At 38.4% G+C, this 18974-nt stretch overlaps 1 protein-coding gene across 15 annotated transcripts in view; it reads left to right on the top strand.

The window, feature by feature from the left end:
* Nucleotides 1-18974, top strand: part of NUMB (NUMB endocytic adaptor protein) — a 90409-nt gene that overhangs the window by 33255 nt on the left and 38180 nt on the right. For 11 of the 15 annotated variants that reach the window (XM_051791552.1, XM_051791553.1, XM_051791560.1 and 8 more), the window contains exon 2: nt 12841-12963. The exons of 3 other annotated variants lie outside the window; for them this stretch is intronic. The gene's annotated coding sequence lies outside the window, so the exon portion shown is untranslated. Of the gene's footprint in view, nt 1-12840; nt 12964-16644; nt 17629-18974 lie in introns of those variants that run through there. One more of the 15 variants, XM_051791555.1, reaches the window with a different exon arrangement.

The raw sequence follows: 18974 nt of genomic DNA, 5'->3' as shown, positions 1-18974 counted from the left end.
CCTTCACATCTCTATAGACTGACTGTTAGACAATTTTATAGCAGAACTAGAGAGCTGGATTGCTGGGAATTGTTTTGGTTTGTTTTTAAAGCTGTTTTCTGCTGAAGTCTTCTTGTGAACTTTCCTCTGTAAAGTAACTCCCTTCTGTCCTTATGGGGCTATGAGTTGGTGTTAGGTGAGTGCTGTTTCTGGATTACTTGCATTATTGCTGCCCAGTTTAAAAGAGTGTCATTAGTTTAATTTCAGTGGCATGGATGTAACATTTCAAGAACTATTTGACACAAGGAATGCGGGAGGTATCATGCCAGCTAATGCAGATAGGGTTTATTTGCTCACTGGCCTGCAAACTGAATTCTGAACCAGCAGTTTAATGTGTTTTCCCAGGTGAAACACTCTGCTTATGGGGTCCAGAAAATCTGTCCTGAAGGTGTTCTCCAAAAAAGCTGAATCCCATTTGTGGCAAATGAATCCAAGCGGAGACAGACTTTGTCCAGGCAGAACTAACTCTAGTAACTTTATTACCCCATGTGTGTATATATATATATATATATATATATACACACATATATATATATATATATATATATATATATATATATATATATATACAGACTCTGGGTCCAAGCTAGCGAGCCAAGGCAGATGTTTCTTATCCCCACACATACCACACACACAGGTGACTGCTTTCAGTCACAAAGAGCAATCACGCCTCAAACGGCTTTCCAGCTTGACCCTGTGATTCTTTTCACACACACTAATCTTAGCTCTGGCTAAGGACCACGAATTTTTGCTTCAGTATTTTATTCTCCTTCTTTTATCATCCAGGTGGCTGATGTTGTCTGTCTAGCTGCTCCTATGCCCATTTTACTGCCAACATGTAACACTCTTTCAGATGAGTGCAAAGAGGCTCTGTTTGTAAATTAAAATGAAATTATGAAGGGGTGTGTGTGTATGTGTATTGTGCTGTGGTGGTGGTGATTTTTTCCTCCTAAGGTCTGAATGTAAGTCTGATTTCTGATTACAAATAAAAGAGCTGCGAGAAGACCTAATGCAGTGGTTTGATAAGTGGTTAGCTCTTTTGTAAGTGGTTAGCTCTTTTGGGAGGAGGATTGGGAATGAATATCAATTTTCATAAGAGGTTTGATTTTTCATGTTAAACAAAAAATCAAACAAACAAAAAACTGCTTTAATCAGGCAGTAGACTCTACTCACTAGAATGACTGTTGAAACAAAATCATTCTTGATACACAAGCTGTAGACTTACTTCAAAATAGAAGTTTCAAGTACTAGTACTTTTTAGGACTTTAGGGTTTAATTAAGAAGTGGTTGACTTGCAGAAAACCACATGCCAACTTAAGCTAAGTGTGTAGAATTCTAATAGAAAAATGGTACAGTAATTAATAGTACCTAGCAATTTCATCAGAGATGAAATTATTTTTTAATTCTAAGTGAATTAGACATAATTTTGGTGCACTTGTGGCAGTTGGAAGGCAAATCTTTTCCCTTTAAAGGGAGAAAAAAAGGAAAAGGATAGGAGAGGAAATCATGGGAGACTCTTTGGATTAGATTTAATATTCACAGCATAGTGATGTGTTGACTACTGTGATGAAAACTTTCTGTTAGTACCTTCAGGGAGATGGGGAAGAGGGGATTATTGCTGTGACTTTCCTACTGAGAGCCTTTAATTTTGGTTTCTACAGAAATGAAGAGGACAATTGTCCACTCCTGAGCCTTCCTGAATATAAATGTGATGTTGTCTTCCAGGGATTCTTTTTCTTTGTTTTTAGCTAAGAAGTGCTTTCTTTCCTCTGCTGTTTTTAATGGAACAGAAAATGGAGATGAAAAGGCATGGATTTTCCTTTAGACTGGAGTTTGGAGAGAGGCACTTGTCATCTGTTTCTCTGCTTTGCATGGGTTGTTGAGGATTGAAATCGATTGGGGCAGCAGGACTGGGAGGCTGTGATGGAAGAGCTGGGTAGGACTGGTGTCATCACTTTACAAAGTACATATAGTACTAGTCCAAGCTCTTCTCTAACCCATCATCCCAAGCATAGGAGTGATTTGGATCAGTTTAATTCTGGTGGCTTTTTGTGTGTGAATGAGAGAGTGAGATAAGACTGTAGAAAAGCCCAGTGTTATCTTGGAGTGAAACTTTGCAAGTTAAGCAAGCTGGAAGTCTGACCCTAAGTCACATTTTATTATTAATATTAGGACTTTGGTTACTTGAAGACTGGTGGAAAGGGTTTTCCCCCAGTACACACATATGCTTATAGGATAAATAGCTATGAGTGAACATGTTCAAAACATAACACTTTGGTGTATGTTTAAGTACTGATTGATGTTGTGGGTGGGTATTTCCTGATACTTAATGATGGTTTAGAAGAGTTAGTCATCATTGGCCAGGAAATACCAACTCCAGATTAGATCAAGTGCAGTTATCTAAAAGATATTTCAGTGTCCATCTGAATGCATGGTACGTTGCCAGAGGCATTGTGTTCATGGTAACATCTTGTTTTGGTGTTCAGTTATAGAATAAGTAGTTGTATGGGGGTTTTGTGTGCTATAAATATGTCATCTTGAAGTCACTACCTCTGCTGCCCCAGGTTTGGGGAAGTGGTCAGGCAGCATTGCCTAAAACTTGATTCGAATTCTGTAACTGTAAGAATCTTGGATTCTCAAATGAAAGAAAACTTACTATTTCTCACCCTCCCCCCTTGGCAACCACAATTGCCATCTGTGTAAATTTTACAGTACTTCAGGTTGGGATTAAAACTGCATCTTTTCAGGTTGATCAGGTTCCCTTCCACTGTCTGTATGGGAGTTATGGTTTTGTGCTCTTAATCCAGTGTACAAGCATTAGTTTGTACTTGGCATGATAGAATAAGTAAGTTTATTTAAGAAAAGTGGACAAAAATGCAGCAGCTGACCTATACCACTATCAAACAACTCTGGTAGTTATAACCAAATGGGTGTTTTTTATATTTTCTGACATTTTAAAAAAAAGTATTTCTAAGTATTTGTAGACCACTTTTCCAGAGATACTTATTCCGGGTGTTCACTCCAGTCTTTACTGTCCGGATATTTGCTCCAGTCTTTACTTAAACCGTATTGACTGAATATTTTTGGGGAGTTGAGGGGGAATAAAAGCCACCAATAACTTCTGTAATTCTGTAAAAGAGGCTGAAGCGAGAAATTCTGGGAATGTCTTCCTGGCTACCTTTATCTCTGGTCTGCCTTTTGCCCTCTTTCCTTTTCAGGACAGGTGAATTTTTCTAGCTGTAATCTTGTAAAAACATATATTGGGACTTAGCTGTGTAATTCTAGGCTTCTATGCTTCCATTAAGTATTAAGCTTCTTTGGAATAGGCTGAAACTTCCTGCTGTCTAGGCTTGTAACTGTCTCATTAGTACACCTTGGGATCCTGTCTCTGCACAGTTGTTTTTATAGGTGTGCACTGAAGAGTAAAGTAGCTCTATCAGTCACACGACAAACTTGGATGCCATGGGGGAAAGCAGGATTCATGAATAACTCTCAGTTCAGTTTATAGAACTAAATATATTACACGGTTTACATACCTGGGAGCAGATTTAAAATGTTTCAGTCTGGACTTTACCCTACTCCTTGTCAGCTGTTTTTTGCAAGTTTTCTTAGGTTTTTACAGCTGGAGCTGGCAAAGCCTTGCATATGCCTTGAAGATGCAGAGGGAAATGAGGCATCTCCTGTAGAGAGCAAGCAACCTGCGGTGGCCCGTCCCACTGATGCAATTGCTCAGGCTTTGCAGAGAAGGCATGGTGTTTGCTGAAGTTGTTGTACCCAAGAGGAGGACTGGTTTTGCCTACTAAAACCCACTAGTTTCCATTCTCTGACGCAGAAGTATGGACTTTATGAGGACATTAACTGCAGGAAAAGAAAAAAAGGGGTTCAGTAGATTATATTTTTAATTTTATATAGACAGTGTCAATGCTGCCTCTGGTGGAATGTAATAAATGGCAGTCATGGTATGCTATGCTAGTTTCTGTAGCAGAATATAGCTACTGCTTCTGATTGAGTTGTCCTAATATATTATGATTGTAGGAGTCTGTTAGAAAATGTTTGCTTTGGAGTCAGGTTTCTCAGAACTGATGTAGGTGCTACCAAACCTGTGCAAACCCAGGCAGCTGAAGATGGCTTTGGTTTGTGTGCACTGCAGTGTCTCACGGATCCAAGTTAGGTACCCTGCATGTAGCCTTTATTTTGAGGCCAGGTCCATTTGGTATAGGTTTCCCAGAAGTGTTTCAGTGTACCTGACCCAGGATGAAGGCTGTCCAGGCCCTTCCTGTTGTGTCTCACGTCTGTATACCTAATGTGAGGGGACGTGGGTGGTGAAGAGAATTTGCAGGGAGTGTCTCAGGGCAGCCTGTCCAGCAGAGCCTGTGTCACAGCCGCATTCTTGCCTTGCGTTCTCGCTCTTGCTGAGCTTTACCTTTGCGTGCTCTGAATTTTGGAGAACTGTATCATCTGGATTTACTTGCTGTAGTGTAACTGGCCAAGTCTGTGTGGGTAGTAATCTATGGACTCCTTAAAACAACAGACTTTTTTTTTTCAAATGGTAAGTAAAGTACTATGGGAACCATCAGTTTAATTCTGTAGGTAGAAGTGAATGTTTTGTAGTTTTCAAATCCTGGATGAACTGGATTCAAATTATTGAAGGAGGTATTTGTTAACCCTTCTGTTTGAATTAGGTACAACAGGGTGCTCTCAGTCAGTTCTGCTTTCTTTGACCAGTTGTGTAATATGTTTATTCCCTGAACTAAGCTTGCGAACGTCCCCATCATTTCTTAAAAACTGAATACCGCATCTTTCTATCTTAAAACGTTGTGAGTTTCAAAATTTGAGAGATTCTATGAAAGATTATAAATTAATTGTGAGGCATCCTTGGGAAGTTTACTCCTTTTTAAAATGTGTATCCTGATGTAGCTGAGAATATCGTGTAGAAGCGCTTTTCTAGTTCTCTGAACTCATCTCTACCTAAACCTTTTACTTTAGTTAGATCTTTACCTAGTACTTCTAATTGTATGCAGGGTTAGAATCTTGAACTGCTTATAATACATTTAGAAAAGGTTACTAGTTGCTGGTATGTTGAAACAGTTTGAACATTTGAAATTTATTAAATATACACTGGGGTTTTTTACATTGTATTTAGTAGATACTTTTAAATGTTTCTTTGTTTTGAAGATTTGAGCCTTGCTCGAATTCGCTTTTAGACATCACCCTCATTAAGCTGATCCATAATGCTAATAATATTCAGACTTCTACTCAAAATCTATTTCTTCTGTGATGCCTGTCAATAATTCGCCATCGTAAAAGCTGGATAAGATGTCACTTAGCAATAGCTGTGCCAGTGATGAAGTAATTTCTTTTTATTCATGTTTTAGTCCTTATGGACATAATCCATAGTCAGTAATACTGACACACACTGTCTGCTCCCATAATCTCTGAGTAACTATATCTACAAAAAACACATTGTTTCTTTTTGTTCCCATTCCCAAAATAATTGTAGGGAAGAGAATTAGTGTCAGAAGACTTGGTTCTGATTTTGCACCAGGGTGAGCATGGGTTAACTTTGCATGATGGTCATCGGCCTGGGATGCTTAGATTTCACAGAGGTGTTCAGTCATGCCTCTTGCTGGTGCGTTGCTATTCCCTTGGTACTTTCCCGAGTCTCCCTTCAAGCAGAAGGGGAGCTCTACTGAGAGCTTCGTGTGCTGTAGCTATTTTAATTTTACCGACATAATGTGATATTATTATCCAGCAGGAAATGGAGCTTCCTACTGTGAAGTCAAGACTATCCAATATTTTAGGAATGCTTTCTAACCTTCTTTCCAGCATCAGGGAGATTAGTGTGTCAAATAGCCCTGTCCTGCACTATCCCCACCCCTCTACCCCTTCAGGAAAAAAATTTACAAACTTGCTTTAGATGTCCTGACTGGTGAAATGTAAGATAATTTTTATTCTATTCAGATATTAATTGTTTCTTAAGTCCAGGGTGGCTTCTAGACGAGGGCCGTAACAATGCTGAAATTTTAAAACTCCTTCTTCAAGAAAAGACACTTAACTACAGAGAACATTTTGAAAAGTAAAAATATTCTTAGTAGAACAACCCTCCCCCCAAAATGAAACAAACAAACAACAAAAAAAGATTCAAGTAAGAGCAGTTTAACTGCAAAAACTGGAGCAGATCATCTATGTTCATCTATGAATATGATCCTACATGTGGGCAGATTTTAGGTATATTCTGTGAAGTTAATTTACATGTTAATGCAAATATTTTGGGATTTTTTTTGCCTTATTAATTAATAAGGAAGGATGGAATTGGCATATCTGATCAGCACTGATGTCCCAAGTTTTAATTTGCGGTATTTTAAAAATACTGGAACTATTAAAGATTAATCTCAGTTTTTCTGGAAATTACCACTAGATCAGGAATTATAGAAGTTCATTTTAATAAAGCATATATTCACTCTGAGCATGTTGTCAAGTCTGTAACCTGTATTTTTTTTTTCCACTGCAGAAACAGGCTAGAAATGAGGCAGAACAAGTGCAAGTCTTGCAGCCCCTCTCTGAGACAGAAAACATGGAAATGTCTCTTGCTGCAGAGTTTTGTTTGCAGTGCAAAACTGGAGCCTCTAGGGAGGATGCTGATGCTCCTTAGCCTGACAGTGTGACAAACACTTCATCCTTATGTCCTGTGTTACAGGGCCGTCTGCTACCAGATAATATTTTTTTTCACACATATTTTACCTGTTTTATCTAGAAAAGAGAAATTCAATAACGGAGTTGTATGCATTGGTATGCATTAGACAAGGGGAATTTGTAGCCCAAACCTCTGATTTTTTTCCACAGCCTTGTTTCTTGATTGCTCTCTTTTTGTGAGAGTTCAGAACATGCAGGCCGTGTGCCTTAAAGCAGGCCATTTCCCGAATCTCTTCTTATTCCTTAATTTTGTATTGCTGAAACTTTGCATGTAATTAGTATTTGGATCTCCTACATATGGCTGCAATCTCCTCCTGTATCTACAGAACTAGATATTTATAGCAAATCCGCCTAAATGTATTATTCCAGTGGTGAGAAACTGACTCAGTGCACATTGTGATTCTTCCTGCGCCTACGTCGGTGACCAACTGTTGAGTTTTGGCATGCGTTGCATTCCTGGGTGTGGTTGTAGGACAATCCAAGATAACCTCAGTTGGCTTTGTTACAGCAGCTCGTTGCATTTCAGAAGTTCATGTTAGAGGCTATCAAAGCATTTAATTCCAGACTCTGAAGTTATTCTGTCACCTTCAGCTTTAGTTCTTTTTTGTAAGATTCAAGGGAGAGAGAAGTTATATGACTAATAAGGAAGGCCTGGTGTAGTTCACAAACTCAATACATATTGAATACATACATTTTTAAAATATTGAGTCATGGGAATAAAAATTTCTGTAGTTGTGGTGGCTTGTCAGTTTTAGGGTTTGCAATCCTGGGTATGCTGAATTTCATCCTGTTCTTTCTGCTGTAGTTTCATGGTTAAGGAGGTTTCATCTTGGCTGCAGTGTTTAATCTTGAGAAGCTTCTAAAATGCAAGTTAATGGACCAAGGCAGGACTCACCCTCGAATTAAGCTTGACTACAGAAGGATCAAGTACAGTAAAGAAAATGAGGACTGAACATGGAAAAACCCACAGTAGCTGTCAGACATGATGCATGGACTGCAACCCCCTCTTGTGACAAGGAACTTCCAATAGGCAACGTGAATATGAGTGTACTGGAAACTGTTGTCACTTAATAACGTTGGCATTGCTCAAACTCAAGACTGGGGGAGTTTTGTCGGCTTGTGTAGTCAGACACTGTGTACTTTATAAAAATGTTTCTGTATAATCTCTATATAAACAATGCTGGTGGTGAACTTCCAGTGGTTTCACAACAGAGAGAGGTGGAAAAGGAGAACCTGATTTTTGCGAATGTGGCCCCTTTCTCCATAGAGTATTTTCTTATAGACTGTGAGGGAACAATAAGAATATAAGAATTCTAAATTTGTTAAAATACTTCATCTCTCCTTAATAAAAAAGGAGTGATTAAATTAGGCTGCCCTTAGAAATGATTGTGTTATTACTTTTGCAACCTTAGTTATTGAAAAGATTGAGTATGATAACTGAAGAACATGCTATTGCATTGATAATTGATCTTTTTGGGTGATATTTATGAGTTTATCAACTTTGCCTGACCACTGCAAAATATCAGTTGGGTGTTACTCTTAAATGTGCTTAGTGTGAACTTTGAGGAAGGGTGGTTTGTGGCTTCCAACAGTACTTTTTGAGGCATGTGATTCAAATGCCTGTAGACACTTGATTAATTTTACTGTCATGAGTCTTAGTTGGCCAGAGAAACATATGTAATAGCTACTTGGCTTTTTCTCCTCCTGGTTTATATAAGTTCTGTGATGTCGCCCTTTCTGAGTAGGAATCCAACTTCTAAAGTCTCACTCTTGGCAAAGCTGTGTATTTATGCTTGTATTCAGAAGGGAAGGGTTTGTATCAATGCATCTCTATCTACAGTGGTTAAACTGCTATGGATGTCGAAAGAAACCTCTTCTAGCAGATGAGGAGTTCTGTAGTTCTTGTCTGAGAACACTCTCCTTTTCCAAAAAATAATACCAGCAGAGGAGACCACTGCCTTTATGTCATGTTAGCAGTTTGTTTGGTGTGATGTGTGCAGCTCCAGAAAGCTGCAGGTAAGGTGCTGTGTAGGTGATATCAGGAGGTGAAGTTTGAGCTGGGAAGATAGACAACAAACCATAAGCAGTAGAATAACAGCTCTGTAATAAAGATAATTGCAGTGTACCTAGTAGATGATCAGCCTTTGGAATTAAATCTGACCTTTAAGAAGTAATGTGAGGTACTTAACACCCAGCAAGTGCTAGAAAATATAAGTAGGGAGACCCAACACATTCTGATGTAGGCAACCTTTGGTTTGGTAGTGCTTTGTTGATACATTTTTGTAAGACACTAGTTGCCATCAGTTAACCAGGAGTGAAGATTGCTAAAGCTGCTGGAAAAGTGGTGCAGTTTGAGTGGACTTCCTAAGTTCTGCCATGTGGACCGATATTTTCTGGCCAAGTGAAACATATGACTTTGGTAATGTCAAAGGGACATAAGCAGGGGTTGTGGTCAAGATCCACTCTTGTGGAATTTGCCAGCAAGAAGGAATTATGACAATTCCTTAGGAAATCTGATTTTCCTAGAGTGGAATAAGCTCACTTTCTACCTCAATACAGTACCTGTGTCACCAACTCACTATTTTTTTGCCTTCCTTATAAGTTCTGTTTCTGTGAATGTAGTAAATAAGGTGAAGGTTAATGTACATAGAGGAATTGTAATTAAGGAATGTATAATTGATTCGCTGTGAAGAAAGGTGGTGTTGTCTCCTATATAATTTTTGACATTCTAAATGGTGTTATCCACATTGTCAATGTTGTATATGCTGCCTATTGTGTAAGGGAAAACTACACATTGTGTAAGGATTTACTTTTTAAAAGTTTTCTGGACCGTCCTTTTCACTGAGTCCCTGTCATGCCTGCCCTGCTGCTGGGTGCCAGCTGTTACATTGCAGGTGTTTTTAGTCTGCCTTCCTCTTCATCCTGTCTTCTGCTGCCAAGCTCTGTTGCCACCCCAGGAGGCAGCTGTCTTTTGTGGAGGTAAGGTGATGTTCTCTGTACCAAGACGGCTACACAAGGCACATTATTTCATCTGTCAACCTGGGCAGCAGCAGCGGCACAATTTCCTACTTGCCTGGGCTGTAGAGCTCATATTGCTTCTATGTCAAGCTCATCCATAACAGGAGTGAAATTTGTTGCTTGCCACTGTGACCCTCCATCGGCAGGCAACACACAATATGGCCGTGGTAGAATCTGAATATATTATCCAGAGGAAACTCGTTTGAGTGGTGCCTTGGTTACTTTGGTCTGCCACTTGCTCTGTGCTGTGTCTGGTTTTTGAGGAGTGACTGGTAGCAGTGTGCTTTGCTGTAGATGTAGAAAGGCTGCCAATGGGTGCAGGATTTCAGGGTCCTTGGGTGATATTTCTGTCTGTGCTGAGCTTGAAGCTTCATTGATTGCTCTGATGGACATGAGAATGAAAACAATTTTTCCTTCTTATTTCCTGTTTGACTTTTCTTGGTCTTTTGCCAAGCAATTTAAAGTTGGAAAGATGACAGCTAGTCTATGATTCAAGAGGCTATTGCAGCTGTGTGGTTTTCCAGCATGTGTTACTTATGGGCTGTGCACTTTTTGGAACTCTCTGCCACCGAACTGTATGTGTTGCAGTACATCATTGTAGCTGCTTTACTGTAGTCGACAACATTTCATTTAGAAAGGTGAGAGACATCTGTGGATTTCACAGATCCAGCCTAGCTGAGGTCATTCAGTCAGACTGGTGTGTTCGTGAGGACTGCTGGCAGCACTGGAGCTGCTGAATTGCCACTGTTTTTGGCAGCCCTGCCTGTACTCCTGTACTGACTCCTGGGCAGCCTGATCTCCCTCTGGGAGAACATGACTGGCTATGTAGCTGTGGGATATGTTTAACTTTCTGAAGGAGATGGAAGCATTATCCCATGTGTGATACACAGCATCCTACTTTGCTTAAGATCAAGACAGGAGTGAGAAAGGTAATTTCTATACCAATAAGAAAACGACTTATATCTGTAGTTCAGAGTGATATTAATATTGGACTTTATTCCTGAGTTTGAACAGCTGTGACAAAAAAGCCAAATGCTCAGTTTGTTCGAATAATGAATATCTTTGTCTTTTTCTCCATGTCTCAGCTGCCCCCTTATTCTAAATAAAGTTAATAGGTGCTCAATTGCAGACAATATGCAATATTTCTGTAGCTCTTAGCGGTCCTAGCTGATGAAATGTGCTTTACTGGTGGCTTGAGATATTTCTGAGTTAATTCAGCAGATATCGCTTTTGTAATAAAAGGCACTTTTTCATGCTCTTTTGCTGTTTTTCTTAAATGTACCATTTATTTACAGATCAGGGCTAAAATAAATGAAGTAATTTAGAATCAGTTAGGTGGCAGAACTGTTCATAGCAACGGTGAAACAGGAGTTTTGTGAATGTGAGTATTTTTGGGATTTTGGTATTCATGGAAATAGGTGAAAGTTTTAGCTCTTTGTATAGATAAACTGGGACCCTGAAAGGCAACACTAACATTTTGAGATGCACGTCTAAACCTTGTCTTTTGCATTGGTCAACTATTAAAGTGCAGTTGGATAAACTTCATCTCAGTAATAGGTGTTCTGTGTCTTATTGCACTAAGAACACTTTTGGTCTTAATTTCTAGATTCTGCAGACAATTTCAGTGGAATGCACATTCTGGCCTTTTCTTAATGTTGATTTTGGGACGTGATACAACTTGTGAAGAAAACACACATTCAAAGGCTCATTCTGGCTTTTAATGCATGTTTGGTTTTTTGTAGCAGAAGGTCTGTGCTGATCTTGAAAGAGATAATAAAACCTGTATGCTAACAATTGAAATTCATGGGTAAGAGAAAGCTAACAGAAAAAAGTTGAATTAAGATCCCAATATTTTATCACGAGGAAAGTGGTAGAGTAAGACTGAATCCATTATACCCTAAGCCAAAGAGTGGCTTGTGTTCTGAACTACCATAGATTTAATTTTGACTAGGGGATAAAATGCTGATGTGAGTGCTTGTAGTGTATTTGGTAGGTAAAGCAGTTCTACAAGTTTAGAGCAGTCTGTCTCAGGTAGTGAAATGAGATTTTACCCCACCCTGGAATGTTATATTGGACTAACTGAAATTAAGATCTCACTGTGGTCTCAGAAAACCAAATATGTTGACTAGATTGTCAGAGAATTGAACATATTGCTTCCATATTTTGATTAATATTTTGATTAAAAAAATCTTCATTATCATTAAGGAATTTTGTAATGATTAATTACAAATTGATTTTAGGTGAAAAGGGTAGAAACTATCTCTTTGGATACCTACAGAGTTATTTAGTTAGAAAAATATATTTTCATTGTTAGGTATACTTAAAGTGGGTTTGTATAACTGAGCTGTGTTTTCTCTTCACTGAGTTTAATGGGAGTATAAATAACCAGTTTGGAGAGGGACCCCTGGATTTATAGATGTCTCAGGCTTTATGTGATAATTCTCACCGAGCATGTAATTGTGGATTCATAATACATTATTGCTGATTATCAATAACGTGTTACTAATTTTAGTGATCATCGTGAAATCTGGTAATTTCTGTGAAAGGAAATGTCTCAGAGATTACTCTCAGTGTTTAAAAAAACAGTGCCTGTGAGTTTAAGTAGCAATAGCAGTTAAATTCCTATCTCCTGTCTCCATAAAGACCAACTTTGTGAGGATTACTATCCTCACAAGCAAAAGGCTTTAAATGCCAAGTGATAGGAAGAGGGAGTGGGGAGGGAAGTATGCATCTGTTTATAACAGCTAGTGTTAAAAATGTGACTTGGAGTTCTTCCAAAAAATCGAAAACCTTAAATGCAGTATGATTGATTTGTCTTTTTATCCCTTAATTTTTTTTGACCAGTAAAATCTACCACCCAAATCCTCCCCAGTTGGACTGAGGAAAATCCAACCTTGACTGGAGTTGTTGCAAATCAGTATAATGGTGTAATAATTCCAGATTGTGGCATTGTTCTTTAAAAGAAACACTTGAAATAATCTAAAAATCCATTGTCTTTTTAGGTACAGGGAGAAAAGGACATAAGTTCTCAGATGAAACCTTTTATAGCCCCTATTGGACTTGACCTTATCATCTCTCTTTTTTTTTCAGCCCATAGCTTCATATTTTTTATAACCATGGAATCAAGGTTATAGTTTCAAGCGAGAAGGATTTTGAGAGAGGGATTTTTAAGAAAACTATTATTGCAGAACCTGAGGGGGAAAAAACCAAAACGTAAGTCACCAAGTCATTGTATTCTTGCTATTGTTGTATGAACTTCATGTTCTGATAACTGATTCTACCATACTTGGGTTTGGGATTCTTTTTGCACAAAATTACACAGATCAGGATTTTATTAAGGTAAATGCTTATAAAACATATTTCTTCAGTTATGTTGCTATATGTAATTTTCAAAATCACTAAGTGTGCCACGGAAGTTGTGCTTGGATCTTAAGGCTTTTCAATAAGCAGACACAGGAACCATTAGGCATGAAATGAGGTTTTACTTATGTTTAATCATAAGGAGTGCTAGTTGTCTCTATACAAAATTGTACCAGAAAGCTGGAATTGTGTTAGAATACCCTATTTAGAGACCTCTCATAGGGACTATGGTAACAGATTCCTTAGATGTTGTGTGAATTCTTCTGTGGGTGATGAAACATGTGGCTTGTATTAGCACCCTAGAGAGGGTGCAAAATATTTTTTAAGGTATTTAACTGGTGAGGGAATTCAGAAAACATTGCATCCTGTGTGCTTAAAAGAATTTATAGCTTGTATCTGTCTGTCTTTGTTAAGCTAGCTTCTGATTTGATTATGTTTGTGTAAAAGGGATTTGGGAAATAATCATGCTGGTTCCTTGTAATATTTTGTAAAGAGTTATTATGAGAAAAGAGTTATGGAAAACTCAAAACTTGCACTTGGACAGGTGTACAAATGTTAATTTTAATTCCTAATATAATAAATAAGATTTGTGTGAAGAAAAATTTATGTTCTTACAAGTCAACCATAGTTGCTATGGTGGACACAAGAGTGGGTCCTGTAAGAAGATTCTGCCCATGTTTATGTGAACTTTTTGTGTTGTTAGGCTTAATAAGGGATGATCAAATGATTTTCTGATATTCTGACAGCCAGAAAAAGTTGCTGCATCTTTCCTCTAGGCTCATTTTTATGAACAAAACCTGCCATTTCCCACAAAAGCATGTTGCAAAGCCTTCAGAATTTCACTTTGAGTTATAAATTAATATTAAAATGCCTTTTGTGACACCCTCCTTCTCTGCATTGGCTGCAGTCAAAAGTGTGGTTGATTTAGCGTGAACAAGCTGAGGAAAATGCACAGATAAAAGGACCTTAATTATATTTATCTAACTGTTGGAGGATGGGAGCGATTGAAGTGTCTTGGACTGCCATGTAACAGCTGCCAGGCAGTGACTGACTGAAGTGCTTGGGCCCACTGCAGTAGTGGTATAACAAGGAGTCACCCATCATTCTGTGAATGACAAACTTTGTGGCAGTTTAGGCTAACTTTCATTTTGTAGTTGAGATTGACTAGTGCACCCATGGGTTGTTGCCACAGTAATTCACATTTTGTGAGCTATCTGGAATATACGAATTCATTTCATTTGAATGTCTTGAGCTACAGAAACTTCTCCTTCTGTGGGTTTGGGAAAGGGAGATCCTTGCCACCTGTAGTGAGCCAGCTCTTGGTGGTCCAGACGTAGCTGCGAGCTAACAACTCTGCTGTGGTGCTGTGACAGCTGCGACATGGGGGTTTGGGCAGCTGAATTGGCTGTGAAGGGAAACCAGCTTGTGAGTTGTACTGGTTCACAACAAAGGCTCCATAGCATGGTAATTCTCTTGATACGGTGTTGGATCCCAAGGAAGAATAGAAGGTTAAGGCAGACATGAAGTAAGACTTCCCAGCTGGTCAGATTGGACTGGGTGATTTCCTGAATGGAAGGCTGCACCTCCACTATAGCCTTTGGAAGTTTTGATCAAATAATTAAACTCTGTGTGTGTGTTTTTTAATCCCTTTTTATTTTTAGTTTGTAAAATTTCCCAGAGCTAGATATTGTACAAGTTAATTCTGTATCATGAGGAAATATCTTTTTATTGAAACCTGGGCTGCTGGAGAATTCTATTGTTTTTTGTTGTTTCTACAACATAAGAATTGGAAAATCGTAATTTAATTTTCTAACGTGTGATACTATAGTTTTTCTGTCTTTCCCCACTAGCAAATTGCTTTTCCGAGGTGAAGACTTTCGATGTATCTAATCTGTCCTTGAACAGAAGGTGTTGATATAGCCCTTGCTATCCTTGTTACCTTTCTGCGCCTCTCAGGTCTTGGATTTGGGTGATCAAGGGACATATTTTTCTGCTCTTTCAGCCCTTTTTGTACTTTCTTTAATATCTAATTTCATTTCAAAATTCAGCATATATTTGCAAGGATACCTTTTAAACTGAGATGTTCGTGTTTGAAAACCATTGAGTTGTCTGATATGTATCTGCCCTTAATGTAAATGATTCACTTGGAAATGATGTGCCTTGATTAGTTAAAATTCTTCACATGTGTGCAGATGAGCTACAAAGCAAAATGACTTGAACATCTTTCCACAAGGCATGGCTAGTGTTTCTTTGCTAAACATTTACTTATTTTCAGTTATTATAGATAATATAGTTCAATTAGCTTTGTATCACATAAAGTTTTTAGGAGACCTGCTTTACACTGGTGACTGGCAGTCTGCAGGGTATTTTTAGGGTGAACCTACAAAACAAGAGGATTACTGCCTTATATATCTGCACTTAAACCTCTTAGCATATTCTATAGGACCGTAGTCAGAGCTTGTAGTTGCTGTGGTGTCCGATGAATTGGTATATTTGCTTTAGAATAGTTATTGATGGAGATAATGAGTCTTGCTTGCTTTCATTTGCTGAACTTCACAGGTTTGTGAGAGGCAAATTATTTCTCTTACAACTGCTGGAACCAGCATTGCATATCTTTAGGAATAACTTCTGCCTTGCAATGATCAAACTTGTATTTTTGTGAGAGTTTAAGAGTCTGAGTGTTTGCTGTGGTGGTATTTCTGTTACATAACATTGTGGAATACTGAGTACTGTATTTAATTGATGCAGTCTGGGGCTATTTATGTTTGAAAAGTCTAGCTTATTTTACAAAATCCTAGAGGATAGGGCCTCTAGTAGCTGAATGTTTTAGCCCCAGAGTTGTTAACAGTGTATTGCAGTACAGCTCATTATTTCATTTCCTGGTATTTCATAAGCTGTCTGCAATTTTTGTTTAACTCTGGCTTTTGCCAGTAAGATGTTGCTGTCATAACATTGTTTTTTCCTCTCCTTCCACCCTCATCCATGGTACAAATAGACTTGTTAAAGTGCTCTGGAAACAGCTGTGGTGTGCTCTCATGATACCTTTGCTCAGCAATGAGACAGCAAGATATGTGATGGGTTTGAGAGGATGGTTAGTACCTCACAGCTTATGATGACAATGCATCACGATTTCTAAAAATGCTGTCAGAGACATAATTGTCACAGCTCTGACCTCTTTGGTCTTATATAAATATTTTGAGGTTTCAATTTCTGTTGTGTTTTCAAAGTATGATCTAAATATTACTTTCACTGCTGGAAGGTGAGTTTTCTACATCTGGTATATTTGTTTCAGTAGCCTTTTAATTATGTATCCAATACTTTGTTTATCTCCAAAAGGAAAATCCCCTTAATTTGAATTCTAAATAATAATGATAACAACAACAAAATGTATTTATTCACTCAACAAATGAAGAAATGCTTCATCTTTATGCATATTTTGATGTCTTAGAATGCTTACTTGTAGTGTTGTATTATTAGATCATAATTGGGTAATGAAAGGGTAAATGGGTTGGAAAGCCATGTGGTGAGTAATGTGGTTAGTCATACTGGATTGTGAAAGCAGGACTGTTAACGTTTTAGTGAGCATGCTCATATGGTTACATGCCTTCATTTGCTTCAGTGTGACAGTACTGGATTTAATTAGATTTTATGGGATCTAAACTTACAAAAAGGCTCAAAGTTCTGCATTCAAAATCTGACACGTGAGGTGACCTTTTCTTCCTTAGAAGATAAGGGTACTCTGTGTTCTTGTGCTGGTGAATAATTGCAGAGAAGCTGTTGCAGGGCAATTGCAGCAAGTTTTGGCTAACCTTTGCAGTAGGCTTGGAGAGATCGGACATTACATGTTTTTGTACTGTGTAAGTGGGAGAGGAGGGGAGGCCGTTTGTTTAGCAGCAATGCTTAAAAAGGATTTTTCAGAAAAGTAAAACTCCATTCTGGCAGCTTCATAATAGACAGGGACAGACTATTTACCTTGGCAGCAATCGACTTGCTTTCTTAGCCTGCCTCTTTGTTGTAAATGAAATGTTCTTACATTGTCGTCTTAAATTTAGGGATTCAAACTGTACATTAGAAAGCAAAATAGATCTAAATGTTTTGAACTGCTTCTTTCTTATTTGTGCTTGTACTGCAGGTAGGCCTGCCAAACCCAAATATCATCCCAAGAAAATGACCTGAAACAAGCATATTTCCTTGCTGATGTCCTAGTGTCCTGGTTATAGCCAAGACCTACAATAACGCTGAAGTGTCAGCAGGGAACTGACTTTTATAGGAAAAAGAAATGTGGAATACTCCTCTGGAATACAGAAGTGTGGACTGTGTGCATTTCCTGATGCAGACCCTTATGGATTTTGTAATAAGATTCAAATTTTGATAATGCTCAAAAGATAGCTGTTAACCATTAGCCTGTGAGCAGGTGTGACCAGGTTGTACTTGCACAACAACTCAGAGCCACCGAGTTTTCTAAGGATACAGGTCTTCACAGCCATGCAGAGGAATGTTTTCTGAAGTGTTTTCCTGGTAAGGAGGTTAGAGCAACACGTTTTTTCAATGAAATTAAGATAATTTGCATGTCTTCTTAGGTCTGAAGTATCAGGTAGCTTTGGCAGGAAAAATGCGTCTTGATTCAGAAACCTTTGATGTCGAAAAATGCCTGGTATTTGTTATGCAAAATCCACATTAGAGGTGGATGATCTTGCTCTAGGTTTTAGGCTCTTTTTGGCTTGTTCCTTCATCAATGTTAGGTGCATCTCACTGGGGAAGAGCACATGGGAGCTGATAGCTGTGCATTTGCTTATACTTCACCTGTGTGTGTCCAGCAGGCAATAGAGGTGTGAATGAGGCTTCTTTGTTGTTTTTTTTTTTTAATTACTTAATCTGATAGTAACATGTTAATTGAATTAGTTTTCTGATGGAGGTTTGTAAATTTTAGAATGATCCCTATAACATATTGTTCTTAAAACTATATTTCCCTGCTGTTTGAAATGCACACTTCTAGGAATTTGATTCAAGTGTCAATACTACTGCTGGTGGTTCAGGCTTGCAAGAGGACTTTGTACTATAAATGAGGAGGATGGAACCCCGGGGAGGGGGGAACGGGGAGGCGGGTGTTCCCTCCTGCCCCCAGGTACTCTGTATTTGTTGCAGGCAGAGGGTACTTTGCCCTTATTTGACCCATGACTTTCTTTTTTCTAAATTAGTAAAGTAAATAGGAAGCAGTATTAAATTCTGAAAGAAAACAAAAGTAATCTCAAACCCTTTGAATGTTTTTTTAAAAACTGGCTGAAGACTAAATACTAGTTTTTGTCCTTTTCCATTGCAAACAGAAAAGATAACAGATAATTGAAAGCAGATTAAATAACCTTTGTGAAGGCTAGAGTTCAGAAGCAAGATTAAAAAATGGGTTTGTGCTGTTTCTTTGTCCTCGGTGTTGAAACTGTAAGTGGTTGCTTAGGGTGAAATATGTAGTATGCCATGGCTTAAAATCTAAGCACTTAAATTTATGGATACAATTCAGGTACTCATATTGTCCTTCTGCCCTGCCGATTCTATAGCTTGGATCCCCTTGTAGCTGCAACTGCTATACAAAAAACATTCATGCAAAATCTAAATGAATGGCTTACCTAAAGGTAAGGGGAAACATGGGTAAACTGTTGCAAGGCAAGCTGAGCTCCAAATTTGCATCATCAGCAGCTTTCACCTGATCTAACTTCAGTTAATATGAAAGTTTACCCATCTCTCATTGAAGGGTAAATTGTTGGCTTGTGCTTACTGAAGGGTAAAAGTGAACACACTTGCACAGCAGAGCAGCTAGCAAGACATGAATTAACATGCTGGTTTATCTTGCAGTCATTTGTTCTGCAGCC

Source organism: Manacus candei, unplaced genomic scaffold, assembly GCF_025592945.1.
Source record: "Manacus candei isolate 608988 ecotype Guabito, Panama unplaced genomic scaffold, ASM2559294v1 h1tg000033l, whole genome shotgun sequence".
Taxonomy (NCBI): Eukaryota; Metazoa; Chordata; class Aves; order Passeriformes; family Pipridae; genus Manacus; species Manacus candei.
The sequence above is the reverse complement of the archived record's forward strand: the minus strand, read 5'-3'. Positions and strand labels throughout refer to the sequence as shown.